This window comes from Salvelinus namaycush, chromosome 11, assembly GCF_016432855.1.
Source record: "Salvelinus namaycush isolate Seneca chromosome 11, SaNama_1.0, whole genome shotgun sequence".
NCBI lineage: Eukaryota > Metazoa > Chordata > Actinopteri > Salmoniformes > Salmonidae > Salvelinus > Salvelinus namaycush.
In genome coordinates this window covers 41,278,354-41,295,189 of record NC_052317.1, presented here as the reverse complement: position 1 = coordinate 41,295,189, position 16,836 = coordinate 41,278,354, and positions in this window count along the sequence as shown.

Below are 16,836 nucleotides of genomic sequence, written 5' to 3'. Positions count from 1 at the left end.
ACTACACATATCATGATATCTAGTCACTTTATAGTTCCTTTATGGACATGTCTACCTCAAATACCTTGAACCTCAGCACATTGATCTGATACTCTGGTAAAATCGTGTTTTTTTTAAAAATTCCTCGTGTTACCAATTTTCTTTATAACAGAATTTTTAAAGTCTACACTTGTTTTATTCTGTGTATTTGACACATACACTTAAATTAGATTTTGTAGGATTTGTACACAAACTTTTTATTTTTCCTATTTATTGTACACATAATACTTGAATTGGGTAAGAAGTACTAGTTTTCTACCAACAGTTGTTATCTAATATTCCCTCTAAAATATGGACGTCAATACTGTCAAATGAATAAGTAGCTAAACATTTTTCATTCCATTGTGGAGACAAACTTATTTTCCTCCTCCTGACTGTTCACAGACTCTTTCTCTTCCCTATGAGAGGGTGAAAGACAGAACAGTGACAGGAGTGTAGACAGCAGACAAAAAAGTATTGATTCTAAATCGTCTGCGGGACGAGTTTAGAAGGAATTGTGTTTTTTGGCGGCCGACAGCAACACTGAAACAACTGCATCGTCGATAAAAAGATGTCTGTTCATGGAATTGTATAGATTGTCTATTCGTTAATAATCCCTTTGTGTACATATATGCTCTACTGGTGAACAAATTGGTAGATATTATTAGAGGTTGTGCTTATGAGAAGTCTTGTAATGCATTATAACTGCATCATAATGCACCTGTAGGAGATGAAAGTGAACATCCATTGGATTAACTTCTTTGGGCTGCAAGCCCGAAGCCGGGCACAATATGACAACAGCCACTTCAAGTGCAGGGCGCGAAATTCAAAATATATTTTTTAGAAATATTTAACTTTCACACATTAATTAACCTGTTATGGCTGCAAGGGGCAGTATTGAGTAGCCAGTTAAATCGTGCCCATTTCAAACGGCCTCGTACTCAATTCTTGCTCGTACAATATGCATATTATTATTACTATTGGATAGAAAACACTCTCTAATTTCTAAAACCGTTTGAATTATTTCTCTGAGTGAAACAGAAGTCATTCTGCAGCACACTTCCTGACCAGGAAGTGGAATGTCAGAAATCAATGCTCTGTTCAACTTCATGCCTATACATGGGCGTGATACGTAAGAGTCTACATACACTTCATACACCTTCCCCTGGTTGTCAAGAGGCGGTGAGAGAAAACATTTCGTGTATATCTTGGTCTGAGGTGGAATTAAAGCTCTTTGTTTGACGTGACCGTCCACTTCCTGTTTCTGGAGCGCGCGAAAGAGGACATGGATTTGGCTTCTGTTTTGCTCTCGTTATGGACGACTAACATCTCCGTCTTAGATTTTATTTGATACATGTGACCATATCATCGTAAAATATGTTTTTTCAATATAGTTTAATCAGATTATTTAAATTTTTTCGGGAGTTTTGCCGTGTTCCGTTCTCTGACTTTGTTGACGTTGGAGAGATCTGTAGCACTTGGCAAGTGCCCATGCTAAATGAAGAGGGAAATTTGCCGTTCCAGATCCAAACAACGACTGTTCTGGACAAAGGACACCTTGTCCAACATTCTGACGGAAGATCACCAAAAGTAAGAAACATTTTATGATGCTATTTCTAATATCTGTCGTGCATCTGAACTGGTCGTCGGCGCCCAAGTGTTTCTGGCTATTGTGGCTATGCTAATATAACGCTACATTTTGTTTTCGCTGTAAAACATTTAATAAATCGGAAATATTGTCTGGAATCACAAGATGCCTGTCTTTCAATTGCTGTACACTATGTATTTTTCAGAAATGTTTTATGATGAGTAATTAGGTATTTGACGTTGGTGTCTGTAAATATTATGGCTGCTTTCGGTGCAATTTCTGAATGTAGCTGCAATGTAAACTATGATTTATACCTGAAATATGCACATTTTTCGAAAAAAACATATGCTATACAATAAATATGTTATCAGACTGTCATCTGATGAAGTTGTTTCTTGGTTAGTGGCTATTTATATCTTTATTTGGTCGAATTTGTGATAGCTACTGATGGAGTAAAAAACTGATGGAGTAAGAATAGTGGTGTCTTTTGCTATCGTGGTTAGCTAATAGATTTACATATTGTGTCTTCCCTGTAAAACATTTTAAAAATCGGACATGTTGGCTTGATTCACAAGATGTGTACCTTTCATCTGGTGTCTTGGACTTGTTAATGTGTGAAAGTTAAATATTTAAAAAAAATATATTTTGAATTTCGCGCCCTGCACTTGAGCTGGATGTTGTCATAAGTGTACCGGTGTCGGGCTGCACCCCAAACAGGTTAACAAGTCCAATACAGCATATGAAAGATAAACATCTTGTGAATCCAGCCAACATGTCTGATTTTTTAAATGTTTTACAGCGAAAACACCACATATATTTATGTTAGCTCACCACCAAATACAAAAAAGGACAGACATTTTTCACAGCACAGGTAGCATGCACAAAGCCAACCTAACTAACCAAGAACCAACCAAACTAACCAAGAAACAACTTCATCAGATGACAGTCTCATAACATGTTATACAATAAATCTATGTTTTGTTCGAAAAATGTGCATATTTGAGGTATAAATCAGTTTTACATTGCAGCTACCATCACAGCTACTGTCACAAATAGGACCGAAGCAGCCAGAGTAATTACAGACGCCAACGTCAAATACCTAAATACTCATCATAAAACATTTCAGAAAAATCGATGGTGTACAGCAAATTAAAGACAAACATCTTGTGCATCCAGCCAATATTTCCGATTTTTTAAGTGTTTTACAGCGAAAACACAATATAGCATTATATTAGCTTACTACAATAGCCTACCACACTACCGCATTCATTCATCAAGGCACGTTAGCAATAGCAATTGGCACGTTAGCGATAGCGAATAAACCAGCAAAAGATATATAATTTTTGACTAACCTTGATAAGCTTCACCAGATGACAGTCCTATAACATCAGGTTATACATACACTTATGTTTTGTTCGAAAATGTGCATATTTAGAGCTGAAATCAGTGGTTATACATTGTGCTAACGTGGCATCTTTTTCCCACAACGTCCGGATATTTTTCTGACACTTTTTCTGACACACATATTCTGACCAAATAACTATTCATAAACATAACTAAAAAATACATGTTGTATAGGAAATGATAGATACACTAGTTCTTAATGCAATCGCCGTGTTAGAATTCTAAAAATAACTTCATTACGATATGCAGTTTACGTTATGGCGAGAGCGTGCCCAAAACCTGGCCGCAAACTACTAGTTCACATGTACGACAGATATATGAAATAACATCATAAAATGGGTCCTACTTTTGCTGATCTTCCATCAGAATGTTGTACAAGGGGTCCTTTGTCCAGAACAATCGTTGTTTGGATTTAGAATGTCCTCTTCTCCAGTCAATTAGCACGGAAAGCTAGCAAAGTGGCGCGAACCTCTCCTTCCTGAACATACGCAGACAAAGCAACACGCCTAACGTCCCGAAAAAATTTCAATAATCTAATAAAACTATATTGAAAAAACATACTTTACGATGATATTGTCACATGTATCAAATAAAATCAAAGCCGGAGATATTAGTCGTCTATAACGGCAGCTTATCAGAAGGCAAATCCAGGTCCCTTCACGCGCTCTCCAGAAAACAGGAAACTGGTGACACGTCATGCAAAGAGCTTTTATTCGACCCCAGATCAAGTTATACACTTCATTTCTTCTCTCACTGCCTGTCGACATCTAGTGGAAGACGTATGAAGTGCATGTATACTGATATATATCAAGGACATTTATAGGCAAGCCCTAGAACAGAGCATCGATTTCAGATTTTCCACTTCCTGTCAGGAAGTTTGCTGCAAAATGAGTTCTGTTTTACTCACAGATATAATTCAAACGGTTTTAGAAACTAGAGAGTGTTTTCTATCCAATAGTAATAATAATATGCATATTGTACGAGCAAGAATTGAGTACGAGGCCGTTTGAAATGGGCACCTTTTATCCGGCTACTCAATACTGCCCCTGCAGCCCAAACAGGTTAAGCAGTTGCGGCAACATATTCCCCATATTCTCATAGCGTGCATATGTAATGAAACTTTACCTGTACTGACTGACTGACTGGTTGACTGACTGGTTGACTCGTTGACTGACTGACTGGTTGACTGACTGGTTGACTGGCTGACTGACTGACTGACTGAATGGTTGACTGACTGACTGACTGGTTGACTAGCTGACTGACTGACTGGTTGACTGACTGACTGACTGGTTGACTAGCTGACTGACTGACTGGTTGACTGACTGGTTGACTGGCTGACTGACTGACTGGTTGACTGACTGACTGACTGAATGGTTGACTGACTGACTGACTGGTTGACTAGCTGACTGACTGACTGGCTGACTGACTGGTTGACTGACTGACTGCATGACTGGTTGACTGACTGGTCAACTGGCTGACTGACTGGTTGAATGGCTGACTGGTTGAATGGCTGACTGGTTGACCGGCTGATTGGTTGACTGGCTGACTGGTTGACTGACGGGTCGACTGGCTGACTGGTTGATTGGTTGACTGGCTGACTGGCTGACTGACTGGTTGACTGACAGGTTGACAGACAGACATACTGCACTGTAGACAAAACAAAAAGTATTGATTCTATATCGTCTGTGGCGTCAGAGCGTGAATATGTACTGAAACTGTTCCTGTACTGACTTTGACTGGTTGACTGGCTGACTGACAGGTTGACTGACTGACTGGTTGACTGGTTGACTGGCTGACTGACTGGTTGACTGACTGACTGGTTGACTGACTGGTTGACTGGTTGACTGACTAGCTGACTAACTGGTTGACTGACTAACTGACTGACTGGTTGACTGACTGGTTGACTGGCTGACTGACTGACTGGTTGACTGACTAACTGACTGACTGGTTGACTGACTGGTTGACTGGCTGACTGACTGAATGACTGGTTGACTGACTGGTTGACTGACTGGCTGACTGACTGACTGACTGGTTGACTGGCTGACTGACTGGTTGAATGGCTGACTGGTTGACTGTCTGACTGGTTGACTGGCTTACTGTTTGACTGGCTGACTGACTGACTGGCTGACTGACTGACTGATTGACTGGCTGACTGACTCTATATCTCAGTAGGCTTCTGTTTTCCGCCTGCTCTCTGATGTCCTCTATCTCAGCCAGACCCGCACGCTGTGCATAGCCTAACAAGTACAACGTCTAATCGATCAAACATTGTTCTATTTTCATACAGCAGATCGACGCGGTACAGCGGCACACTGTTGGCGGTAACGGAGATGAGAGGTGCACTGTATACACAAAGCAGTCCTGACTGTAATGAACCTGGCTATTATTGGATGCTTTGTAGTCAGTTTCTCCTAGATAGCTACGAAAGGACTGCTACAGGAGGGCTTTTCTCTAAGGACCGCTACAAGAGGGCTTTTCTCAAAGGACTGCTACAAGAGGGCTTTTCTCTAAGGACCGCTACAAGAGGGCTTTTCTCTAAGGACCGTTACAAGAGGGCTTTTCTCTAAGGACCGCTACAAGAGGGCTTTTCTCTAAGGACTGCTACAAGAGGGCTTTTCTCTAAGGACCGCTACAAGAGGGCTTTTCTCTAAGGACTGCTACAAGAGGGCTTTTCTCTAAGGACCGCTACAAGAGGGCTTTTCTCTAAGGACTGCTACAAGAGGGCTTTTCTCTAAGGACCGCTACAAGAGGGCTTTTCTCTAAGGACTGCTACAAGAGGGCTTTTCTCTAAGGACTGCTACAAGATGGCTTTTCTCTAAGGACTGCTACAAGAGGGCTTTTCTCTAAGGACCGCTACAAGAGGGCTTTTCTCTAAGGACCGCTACAAGAGGGCTTTTCTCTAAGGATTGCTACAAGAGGGCTTTTCTCTAAGGACCGCTACAAGAGGGCTTTTCTCTAAGGACCGCTACAAGAGGGCTTTTCTCTAAGGACCACTACAAGAGGGCTTTTCTCTAAGGACTGCTACAAGAGGGCTTTTCTCTAAGGACTGCTACAAGAGGGCTTTTCTCTAAGGACTGCTACAAGAGGGCTTTTCTCTAAGGACCGCTACAAGAGGGCTTTTCTCTAAGGACTGCTACAAGAGGGCTTTTCTCTAAGGACTGCTACAAGAGGGCTTTTCTCTAAGGACCGCTACAAGAGGGCTTTTCTCTAAGGACTGGTACAAGAGGGCTTTTCTCTAAGTACACGTGTAACCCCCCCATCCACTAGATATTAGATAGGAATCTCCTTCTCCGCTAGGCAGTCTGTAGGGAAGTGATGTTGTCACACGCTGTATGTATTTCAGCTGAGTAAGGCTGTTTCAGCGTTCCACCCCTCATGTTCGTTCCACCCCTGTAACTCCTCTCACGTTCAGGCTGTGACCCACACTACTCTCTGCTACATGCAGTCCTTGAAGAAGGCCATGTTTCCCTATGTGGGTACCAGTCAACAGAAAGTGTGTTCGAGCTGCCTTACAGTGAATAACAATCACGTTTACTGAAGATTGTTATTATATATGATCTATTATCATAACATTTACCTTGTTAATTCACGACAACGATCTGTTTGCTTTGTTTTGATATTATTCCAAACAAACTGTTCCTAATGTAGTTCCTGTTTAACCGCTGAGCAAGAAGAAAACAAAGAAGAGCCTGGTGGGAATCAAACCGTCTCAGTAGCACTGCCCATCTCTGAACTGCTTTAGTAACAACATTCATTGAACAAGTAATTCATACTTAAAGTTTGGATCCTGAAAACTTGAAAGGCAAATCGACTCTAATGAGTTTTCAGTTGGACAGAATTAATTCTGTGTGTGTGTGTGTGTGTGTGTGTTTGTGTGTGTGCAATCCCTCCCTCCCTGCCTCCCTCCCTCCCTTCCTCCCTGCCCGCCTCCCTCTCTTTCTCTCCCTCCCTCCCTCCCTCCCTCCCTCCCTCCCTCCCTGAAAGAGAGAGGGAGGGGGGAATAGAGACAGGATGAGAGATAGAGATAAGAAATGAGAGAGAGAACATAGAGAGAGAGAGAGAGAGAGAGAGAGAGAGAGAGAGAGAGAGAGAGAGAGAGAGAGAGAGAGAGAGAGAGAGACGGAGAAAGAAAGATAGAGATATTGGCTGCAGTGGTTTTGATCTCAACCTTTAAACACATACCTATTTATAATGTGCAAATGTCTATCACATTTGACTGTTCAGAGGGTTAATAATGTCTATGGGGTATAATTAAGTCTGTATGTGTGTGTTCGTGCGTTCATGTGTGTGCATGTCTGTACGTGTGTGTGTTTGTGTGTGTGTGTGTGTGTGTGTGTGTGTGTGTGTGTGTGTGTGTGTGTGTGTGTGTGTGTGTGTGTCTGTGTCTGTGTCTGTGTGTGTGTGTGTGTGTGTGTGTGTGTGTGTGTGTGTGTGTGTGTGTGTGTGTGTGTGTTCACGAAGGCTGCAGGAAGGATGTTTGACTGAATAATACGTTGTTGTTATCTTGTCTCTCAAATTGAAATGTGTAATATCCTCCCGTCATTCCCTACAACCCAAATGACACCCTATTCCCTATGTAGTCCACTACTTTTGACCAGAGCCCTGTGGGCCAAGAGTGTTACCAATGGGCTTTGGTCATAGCTAATGCACTTCTATAGGGAATAGGGTGCCATTTTGGAATACACAGCAAGAGAACGTTTCAGGCCCTTCCTGAATGTAAGAATATCTCCCATCATCCATCTCTGTTCAACTCAGAGTGAGATTAGAGGAGATTAGATTTCCTTTAAATAGATTTTTTTTTATGGCGCTCCCAGAAATGTTCTCCCAGTCACTCTATATGCAATGTGTCCCTCGCTATCAAATAAACGTCTGAATACAACTTTTGTCCGAACAGCTCCATATTCCTGCGGGGTAGACAGTGGTAGGAAGTCTCCCGTGAAAGGAGTGGTTTAATGGCAGCCCGCTGTCTAATTTAACAGGAATATGGTGCGGGGTTCGGACAAAAGTTGGATTCAGACTTTATTTAATAGCGAGGGGCACTGATAAGTAGAGTTCCTAGAGATTATACAAATGCCTTTGTTTGACAGGAATCTTTTTGGGGGGGGGGGGGGGGTGAAGCCATCTATATTGGTTGTAGGGATATTTTCTGCCGCCATCCACCAGAACGACGCACAACTCAGGGAGTCCAACCAATACACACACTCCCGATGTGTTAACTTTGTCATTGTGTAGATGACAAAAAAATGGACGTGGGGAACCCCGTAGATTGCATTGTTTGTTTCTATTTTTAGTTTGGTCAGGGTGTGATGTGGGTGGGTATTCTATGTTGTAGGTCTGAGTTTTCTATTTCTATGTGTTTGGCCTGGTGTGGTTCTCAATCAGAGGCAGCTGTCTATCGTTGTCTCTGATTGAGAGCCATATTTAGGTAGCCTGTTTTCCCACTTTTGTTTGTGGGTGGTTGTTTTCTGTTGAGTGTATGTCACCTTGCAGAATTGTTTCGTTTTGGGTTTTTCCTCGTTGTTATTTTGTTTAGTGTTCAGTTTTGATTAAATTATTAATATGGACACTTATCACGCTGCACCTTGGTCCTCTTCTCTTTCTCCCGACGACAATCGTTACAGAACCACCCACCAACAAAGGACCAAGCAGCGTGGGAACATGGACTAATGGACATGGGAGGAAATTTTGGACGGCAAAGGACCATGGGCACAGCCGGGAGAGTATTGCCGTCCGAAAAAGGAGCTGGAGGCAGCAAAAGCGGAGCGGCGACACTACGAGGAATTGGCGCAATGTAACGGGTACGAGAGGCAGCCCCAGAATTTTTTTGGGGGGGGGGACACGGGGAGATTGGCGGACTCACGTAGGAGACCTGAGCCAACTCCCCGTGCTTACCGTGGCGAGAGAGTGACTGGGCAGGCACCGTGTTATGCGGGGAAGTGCAAGGTGTCCCCAGTGAGCACGCATAGCCCGGTGCACTACATCGCAGCTCCTCGAATCGGCCGGGCTAGAGTTGGCATCGAGCCAGGAGGGATGATGCCGGCTCAGTGCATCTGGTCTCCAGTGCGTCTCCTCGGCCCGGGGTATACTGCACCAGCCCTACGCACGGTGTCCCCAGTTCGCCAGCACAGCCCAGTGCGGCCTGTTCCAACTCCCCGCACTTGCCGGGCTACAGGGGGGATCCAGCCAGGACGAGTGGTGCTAGCTCTGCGCTCGAGACCGCCAGTACGCCTCCACGGTCCAGTGCATCCGGTGCCTCGGCCAAGGACAAGGCCTCCTGCATGTCTCCCCAGCCTGGTGAGTTCTGTGCCTGTGCTAAGTCCTAACTCTCCTGCATGTCTCCCCAGCCTGGTGAGTCCTGTGCCTTCTCCCAGAGCCAGGCCTCCTGTGTGTCTCTCCATTCCAGTGATGATCCATGGCAAGAAGCCTCCAGTGATGATCCATGGCACGAAGCCTCCAGTGATGATACATGGCAAGAAGCCTCCAGTGATGATCCATGGCACGAAGCCTCCAGTGATGATCCACGGCACGAAGCCTCCAGTGATGATCCATGGCACAAAGCCTCCAGTGATGATCCATGGCACGAAGCCTCCAGTGATGATCCATGGCACGAAGCCTCCTGTGATGATCCATGGCACGAAGCCTCCAGTGATGATCCATGGCACGAAGCCTCCAGTGATGATCCATGGCACGAAGCCTCCAGTGAGGATCCATGGCACGAAGCCTCCAGTGATGATCCATGGCACGAAGCCTCCAGTGATGATCCATGGCACGAAGCCTCCAGTGAGGATCCATGGCACGAAGCCTCCAGTGATGATCCATGGCACGAAGCCTCCAGTGATGATCCATGGCACGAAGCCTCCAGTGAGGATCCATGGCACGAAGCCTCCAGTGAGGAGTTATGGCACGAGGCCTCCAGTGACGCCCTCTAATCCGGAGCAGCCAGAGTCTCCCTCCTGTCCGGAGCAGCCACAGTCTCCCTCCTGTCCGGAGCAGCCAGAGTCTCCCTACTGTCCGGAACAGCCAGAGTCTCCCTCCTGTCCGGGGCCCGCTGCGAGGGTCCCTGGTCCGGGGTCGGCGGTAAGGGTCCCCGTTCCAGAGGCGCCACCTAAGTGGGCCAAGACTAAGGTGGAGCGGGGTCCACGTCCCGCAGTAGAGCCGCCACCGTGGTGAAATGCCCACCCAGACCCTCCCCTATTCAATTATTCAATTATTAATATGGACACTTACCACGCTGCACCTTGGTCCTCTTCTCTTTCTCCCGACGACAATCGTTACAACTTCCTCCTACACAGCCTGACGGACATGCTGGAACCATGCCAGAGTGTATCTACAGTACCTTCAGAAAGTATTCACACCGCTTGACTTTTTTTCTACATGTTGTTGTGTTACAGCCTGAATTTAATGAGTTCTGTTATACTCACAAACATAATTCAAACAGTTTTAGAAACTTCAGAGTGTTTTATATCCAATAGTAATAATAATATGCATATATTATCATCTGGGACAGAGTAGGAGGGAGTTCACTATGGGCACCAATTCATCCAAAAGTGAAAATGCTGCCCCCTATCTTAAAGCATATGTTAACTCCTGAACTTATTTAGGCTTTTCATAACAAAGGGGTTGAATATTTTTGTCAAAGTGGAAATATGTTTTTTTTTATTTTTTTTTATTTTTACAAATTAATTAAAAAGGATAAGGTGAAATGTCTTGAGTCAAAAAAATATTCAACCCCTTTGTTATGAAAAGCCTAAATAAGTTCAGGAGTTAACATATGCTTTAAGATAGGGGGCAGCATTTTCACTTTTGGATGAATTGGTGCCCATAGTGAACTCCCTCCTACTCTGTCCCAGATGATAATATATGCATATTATTATTACTATTGGATATAAAACACTCTGAAGTTTCTAAAACTGTTTGAATTATGTTTGTGAGTATAACAGAACTCATATGGCAGGCAAACTTCCAAACAGGAAGTGAGAATTCTAAGAAGGGTCGATGTGAAAGTCATCGCCTATTCAATTCCCTGTAATATATGGATCTGTTTGCACTTTCTACGCCTTCCACTAGATGCCAACAGTAGGTAGAACGTGGAATGAAGCCTCTAGTGTGATGTGGGGCTGGATGGGAGGTGTTTCAGTCACTGGTCTGGCAGATTGCCAGTTCCTGGTCAAGCGCGCTAGTCATGGAATGGCAATGTGTGCCATTACTTATACAGACATGAAGAAATGCTCCGGTTGGAACGTTATTGGATATATACAGTATGATAACAACATCCTGAAGATTGATTCTCTACTAAGTTTGACCAGTTTATTCGACTTGTAATAACTTTTTGAAGTTTTCGTCCGACGTTTGCCTGCATCTGCGCCAGTGTTTGGACACGTGTACTACACATGCTAGCTAAAGTTGCTAATTTGACATAAGTAATGGACATTATCGAACAAAAAAAAACAATTTATTGTGGAAATAGGATTCTTGGCATTGCATTCTGATGAAGATAATCAAAGGTAAGGGAATATTTATGATGTAATTTCGTATTTCTGTTGACTCCAACATGGCGGAGAAATCTAGTTAAATCTGAGCGCCGTCTCAGATTATTGCATGGTGTGCTTTTTACTAAAGTTTAAAAAAAAATCTGACACAGCGGTTGCATTAATAACCAGTGTATCTTTAATTATATGTAAAACATGTATCTTTCATCAAAGTTTATGATGAGTATTTCTGTTATTTGACGTGGCTCTCTGTAATTACTCCGGATATTTTGGAGGCATTTCTGAACATGGCGCCAATGTAAACCGAGATTTGTGGATATAAATATGCACATTATCGAACAAAACATAAATGTATTGTGTAACATGATGTCCTATGAGTGTCATCTGATGAAGATTATCAAAGGTTAGTGATTAGTTTTATCTCTATTTTTGCTATTGTGTGACTATCTTTGGCTGGGAAAAATGGCTGTGTATTTTTGGGATTTGGTGGTGATCTAACATAAATATATGTTGTGTTTTCGCTGTAAAACATTTTAAAAATCGGACACGATGGGTAGATTAACAAGATGTTTATCTTTCATTTGCTCTTTTGGACTTGTTAAAGTGTAAAAGTTAAATATTTCTAAAAAATATTTTTTAATTTCGCGCGCTGCCTTTTCAGCGGAATGTTGGGGGGGGTTCCGCTAGCGGAACGTGTGTCCTAGAAAGGTTAAAGACAGGTTGCATAATAGTGTTTAACATTGTTGAATGACTACTTCATCTCTGTACTCCACACATACATGTCAGGTTCATCAGTCGAGCAGTGCATTTCAAAGACAGATTCAATCACAAAGACCAGGGAGGTTTTCCAAGGCTTCACAAAGAAGGGCACCAACTGGTAAATGGGTAAGAGAAAAAACTGACATTGAATATCCCTTTGAGCATGGTGAAGTTATTAATTACACTTTGGATGGTGTATCAATACACCCAGTCACTAGACAGACATAGGCGTCCTTCCTAATTCAGATGCCGGAGAGGAAGGGAACCACTCAGGGATTTCACCATGAGGCCAATGGTGACTTTAAAACAGTTACAGAGTTTAATGGCTGTGATAGGAGAAAACTGAGGATGGATCAACAACATTGTAGTTACTCCACAATACTAACCTAAATGACAGAGTGAAAAAAGGAAGGCTGTACAGAATAAATATATTCCAAAACATGCATCCTGTTTGCAACCAGGCACTAAAGTAAAACTGCAACAAATGTGGCAAAGCATTTAACTTGTTGTCCTGAATACAAAGTGTTATGTTTGGGGTAAATCCAAAACAACACATTACTGAGTACCACTCTCCATATTTTCAAGCATAGTGGTGGCTACATCATGTTATGGGTATGCTTGTAATCGTTAAGGACTGGGGAGTTTTTCAGGATGAAAAAGAAACAACATCCTCGAGGAAAACCTGGTTCAGTCTGCTTTCCACCAGACGCTGGGAGATTAATTCACCTTTCAGCAGGACAATAACCTAAAACACAAGGCCAAATCAACACTGGAGTTGCTTACAAAGAAGACAGTGTATATTCTTCAGTGGCCGAGTTACAGTTTTGACTTAAACCTACTTGAAAATCTATGGAAAGACCTGAAAAGGGTTGTTTAGCAATGATCAACTACCGACTTCACAGAGCTACTGTCACACCCTGACCTGTTTCACCTGTCTTGTGCTTGTCTCCATCCCCGACCAGATGTCTCCTATTTTTCCCCATTATCTCCTTGTGTATTTATACCTGCGTTTTCTGTTCGTCTGTTGCCAGTTCGTCTTGTTATGTCAGGTCTTACCAGCGTGTTTCCCGTTTCTCCTGTTCTAAAATGTTTGTTTTCTAGTCTTCCTGGTTCTGACCTTTCTGCCTGTCCTGACCCTGAGCCTGCCTGCCGTTCTGTTCCTGATTGACTCTGCTTTGGATTATGAACACCTGCCCCTTTGTTACAATAAATATTCTGAGGACCGAACTATCTGCCTCCTGTGTCTGCATCTAGGTCATATCCTGAGTGGGTGATAGTACGAACTGGCCATGACTGACCCAGTAGACTCGGACCAGCTCCGCAACTCTGTCTCCCTCCAAGGAGCCACCATTGGAAGACACGAGGAGTTACTTCATATCCTTGTGGAGGAACTCCATACCTTGGTGGAAGGCCATGACCACGCCTTCAATGCCTTGTTGGAACAATTCCGCGGACTATCTACTAGACGGCAAGCCACAACGGTAACCTTCCAGACTCTCAGTAACCCTGCTACCAGCTGTGCTTTTCCCCAACCTACCCCGACTTCCCGAGAACCCCGCTTACTTCCTCCGGAGCACTACGCTGGGGATCCTGGAACCTGCCAAGCGTTTCTTTCCCAGTGCTCTGTCATCTTCGAGCTACTGCCCTATTCTTTTCCTTCGGATCGTTCGATGATGGTTTAACTTATAATGCTGATTCCTAGGAGGGCGCACGCCTGGACTACAACGGCGTGGGAGCAACAATCCACCGTTTGCCTTAGTCTGGAGGATTTAATGACGGAGGTAAGGAAGGTGTTCGATTCTCAGGTGCCCGGGAGAGAGGCGACTCGGAAGCTACTTCAGCTGCGTCAAAACTCCCGTAATGTGGCAGAGTACGCTGTAGATTTTAGCACGATGGCAGAATAGATTGCCTGGAACCCGGAGTGGGGTTTAAAGATGGGCGCACAGCCCGGGAGCTGCCCATGGACCTCGACTCACTCATAGCCGTGACCATAAGGATCGATGGGCGGTTACGGGAACGCAGCAGGGAGAGGAGGTCTGTTCCCGGCCACACGTGCTCATCCATGGGTTCCCCCTCACCTCTGAAGAATCTCGGAGGTCCCTTCGCATGCATTTCTGAGAGAATCCGATGTTACCCGAGTTCCCTCGGGAATCATTGAGGACTGTCGACTCGCCTCCTCCAGAGCCATTGCAACTGGGCAGGGCTAGATTGTCTCATGAGGAATGTTTACGCAGACTGAACTCCAAAAGTTGTCTGTATTGTGGTACTTCAGGACATTACATATCCATCTGTCCAGTAAATCACCAAACGCCGTACAGGGAGTCTCCCATCTCCCATTACTCGTATTCCTCTCCACGCTATCCTGCTGTGGGGTGACCGGTCTAAATTTCCCCAGGTGCTCATGCACTCTGGGGCCGACGGGAGCTTTATGTACGCTACCCTATCTGGTCATCTCCCCCCACCCCTCTACATTTCCATGGATGCCAGAGCATTGGACGGACATTTGGCAGGGTCACACACAGTATGATTCCCATCAACCTGCGAGTGTCAGGTAACCACAGTGAGTCCATGCAGTTTTTGCTCATTGAGTCTCCTCATGTACCCGTGGTTTTGGGATTGTCATGGCTCCAGAGGCACAACACCCTGATCGACTGGACTACAGGTTATTTCCTGTGTTGGAGCCCGTTCTGTCATGCGCATTGTCTCAAGACGGCGCAGCATGTCCCTGGATGTCTTCCTGCGGGCTTGGGAAAAGTCTCAGATCTCTCAGCCATTCCTGCGGAGTACCAGGACCTCCAGGAGGTTTTCAAAAAGGCCTGCACCACATCTCTTCCTCCACATCGATCCTATGACTGCGCATTGACCCCCTCCCAGGCACTACACCACCTCAGGGGTAGCTTTATTCCCTGTCTGGTCCGGAGACCAAGACCATGGAAGGTCCATTATGGACTCTCTGGCTATAGGGTTCAATAGTCCTTCCACCTCCCCGGCCGGCGCAAGGTTCTTCTTTGTGGAGAAGAAGGACAAAACCCTGCACCCGTGTATCGACTACCGAGGCCTCAATGACATCAAGGTTAAAAAAAGTTACCCTCTACCACTCCTCTCCTCAGCTTTCGAACCTCTCCAGGGGGCGACCATTTTCTCAAAGTTGGACCTTCGGAACACCTACCATCTGGTTCGGATACGGGAAGGAGACGAATGGAAGCCAGCCTTTAACACTGATAGTGGAAGCTATGAGTACCTGGTTATGCCATTCGGACTTACCAACGCAGTGTTCCAGGCCCTGGTCAACGATGTGCTCCGTGACATGTTGAACCTGTTCATGTTTGTTTACCTCGGCGACATTCTTGTCTTTTCCCGTTCGGCTCAAGAGCATGTACTCCACGTCCGACAAGTCCTTCAGCGCCTCCTGGAGAACCAGTTGTTTGTTAACAACTTCTTTGCGATCGGTCTCCCTTTCACGGGACGGTTGAGCTAATGTAGGCTAATGCGATTAGCATGAGGTTGTAAGAAAATATCCCAGGACATAGACATATCTGATATTGGCAGAAAGCTTAAATTCTTGTTAACCTAACTGCACTGTTCAATTTACAGTAGCTATTACAGTGAAATAATACCATGCTATTGTTTGAGGAGAGTGCACAGTTTTGAACATGAAAAGTTATTAATTAATAAATTAGGCACATTTGGGCAGTCTTGATAAAAAAAAAACAGAAATGCAATGCTTCATTGGATCAGTCTAAAACTTTGCACATGCACTGCTACAATCTTGTCGCCAAAATCTAAATTCCACCTGGGCTGGAATAATACATTATGGCCTTTCTCTTGCATTTGAAAGATGATGGTACAAAAAAAATACAAAAGAAGGGTTGGTTTTTTCTTTGTATTATATTTTACCAGATCTATTGTGTTATATTCTCCTACATTCCTACATTCCTATTCTCACATTTCAAATGTTTCCTTTCAAATGGTACCAAGAATATGCATATCCTTGCTTCAGGGCCTGAGCTACAGGCAGTTAGATTTGGGTATGTCATTTTAGGCAAAAACATTTAAAAAGTGGCGGATCCTTAAGAGGTTTTAAAGCTGAGAAATGTGAATTCCATCAATCCACTATCTCTTTTCTGGGATAAATCATCGCTGCAGGGAACATTCAGATGGATCCTAACAAGGTGAGAGAGGTGGTGGAGTGGCCCCAACCCACATCCAGAGTGCAGCTTCAAAGTTTCCTGGGATTTGCTCATTTCTACCATCGCTTCATCTGGGACTACAGCACCCTAGCTTCCCCCCTCTCTGCACTCACCTCACCCAAGGTTCTGTACACGTAGTGCCCAGCCGCTGACCGGGCGTTTTCGGATCTCAAGCATCGATTCACTACAGCCCCCATCTTAATCCATCCGGACCTGTCCCGTCAGTGGGGGCTGTCCTGTCCTAGCATTCTGCCCTAGACCAAAAGCTGCATCCCTTCGCTTTTCTGTCCCATCGTCTTAATCCCGCTGAGAGGAACTACGATGTGGGAAATCGGGAACGTCTTGCGGTCAAGATGGTGCTGGCTAGAAGGACATCCATTCTTAGTCT